Here is a 2,500-nt window from a genome sequence, read left to right as displayed (position 1 = left end):
TCTTTCTGTAGCTCCTCTACTTTGACTAACTTACGTCTTGTTTGTTTCCAGAAGTCTTTTACTAAAACCAACCAAGCGTATTACATCATGGATTGATGACATCAAGAGTGTTATAAAAACAAAACATTGGTCAGACTTTTCCGTTGTTATAGTTACATATAGAGCCCCAACTGGATGCATTTATATTATATATTATAAGATATTATATACCTTCAACGCCCAGAAGACAGTGGAGATGACCCCCCCCCCACCCGCCACCCCAGCCCCCCCTCACTATCACAGACTCCACCATCACCACTGTGGACTCCTTACGCTTCCTCTGCACCACCATCTCCCAGGACCTCAAGTGGGAGCCCACCATCAGCTCCCTCATCAAGAAGGCCCAGCAGAGGATGTACTTCTTGCGGCAGCTGAGGAAAGACAAGTTTTACACGGCCATCATTGAGTCCAACCTCACCTCCTCCATCACCGTGTGGTACGCTGGAGCCACAGCCAGGGACAAACAGAGACTACAGCGCATTGTGCCTCTGCTGAGAAGGTGATTGGCTGCAGACTTCCATCCCTGCAGGACCTGTACGTCTCCAGGGCTCAGGGACGAACAGGTCGGATCACCCTTCTCATCCTGGACCCAGTCTATTTGAGCCACTCCCCTCAGGCAGGAGGCCACTCCCCTCAGGCAGGAGGCCACTCCCCTCAGGCAGGAGGCCACTCCCCTCAGGCAGGAGGCCACTCCCCTCAGGCAGGAGGCAATGCTCCATCTGGACCAGAACCTCCCGCCACAAGAACAGTTTCTTTCCCTCTGCTGTTGGACTCATGAACACTTCTTAAACACTGTCACTGTAACCAGAATTTAATCACTCATTGCACTGGTCACTTTCTGCACTACATATAAATTCAACTGTCAATGTGTGTACACAGTAAGTCTATTTCTAGCCTATATTTATTCTTACTTTTTTATCTTATAGCCTATTTACACATTTTTTATCCTGTGGCAGATTTTAATTGTTTTTCTTTTTGACTTATGGTTGTTTTATCATTTTTCATTGATGTTTGTGAATCCTGTTCATTAGCAATGACAAAAAAAAACTTTTCTGATTCTGATTCTGATATTTTCAAAATTTTATAATGAGTAAATAGCTTGGTCCAGGCAACAGTATTTTTGTGCATTCTGTAAATGTATCATCAAAACCAGACCTGGACAATACAGCAGCAATTACAAAACAGACTAGATATTACTATTTTGGTGATTTTAGTAACAGCTTCATCAAGAAAATAAACCCTCTCTAGACTCTGTGTAGGGCTGAGTTATCAAGTCATTTGATAAACATCCAAAATTGTGAAATTCAAGAAAATGAGAAACTAATTTAGTGAATAAATAATTGTTATCTGAGTTGTATAATCGTTGTCTGAGCCGTCTAAAGACTCTAAAACATGCCATTTGAGAAGAGGTTTTATGACTCAGACAAAGCGGTAATTACATCAAAATTATACAGAAAATTTGTAAAATTGGGGTTTGGATGGAAACGCTTTTCATTTTGTCTGTTACTTTATCAAGCACCATCACTTAAGGTTCATCTGAGTCAAAAAAATCTCATTCTCCAACCAATTCTCTAACCTATTGCAATTTAAAGGAACCACGTACTCGATTAATTAAGAGAATAATTGTCACATTAGTTATTTGCAGCCCTGGCTACTCTCTGGTAAGTGGGTCAATGCTCAACATACTCTGCCACTGTCACCCCAAAGAGTAGCAGCTATAATACTGCATAATAGAGACACATTTTCGAACTTTCCATTGTTGTAAGTAACAATATTTTTTCTAAATCAGATTTATTTTTGCACATACTCTTTCCTCCGATCACCAGTCACTACTTTTAACCTTTTACCTTTATGTGAAAAATGTGTAAATCTTCCATATGCACAAGACAATTATTATTATATTATTTAATGGCATGGTGGAGGAAGCATTAACAATTATGCATTCAAGTGTCTCCACACCAGTCACTGTAAAATACGTGCTCTCTACTTCCTGGTTCACAGCAAACGGCCCTGATGGGGGTCGTGACCTAATATAATACATCCATGATCGTAACCTGCAAAGTGCTGTACCCCCTCCATCTTGTCGCTGTACGCAAATATACCAATTAACAATTTCAAACGGAATTAAAACCACATTTTCTGCGGAGAATGTGGCTCGGGTCTGTGCGTCTCTCACCACACAAAGAATTGCGTATAACTTTTCAATTATAGTTCAATATCTTACAAATGAAAAAAAATGAAAAAAAGAGTGGAAATTGTGTATTTGGAGCTGGTGATAAGTTGTAACGGCCGGTCTACGGGACAGTAAAGGCGTTATGGTAATTTCCTGTGGAAGTAGCAGGAGCCGTTAGTGAGATAGATGGTCCAGAGAAGAGGTGGAAAACTCACACTCAGCGTTTTCTACTTTATCTATTAGAGTGGTAATATTGCATGACTAACTCAGTGCTGCCCCTCCCCCCTC

Source organism: Eucyclogobius newberryi, unplaced genomic scaffold, assembly GCF_026437365.1.
Source record: "Eucyclogobius newberryi isolate DKJ021-1_F unplaced genomic scaffold, fEucNew1.0.hap1 SCAF_1, whole genome shotgun sequence".
NCBI classification, from domain to species: Eukaryota; Metazoa; Chordata; class Actinopteri; order Gobiiformes; family Gobiidae; genus Eucyclogobius; species Eucyclogobius newberryi.
Note: the sequence above shows the minus strand (reverse complement) of the source record.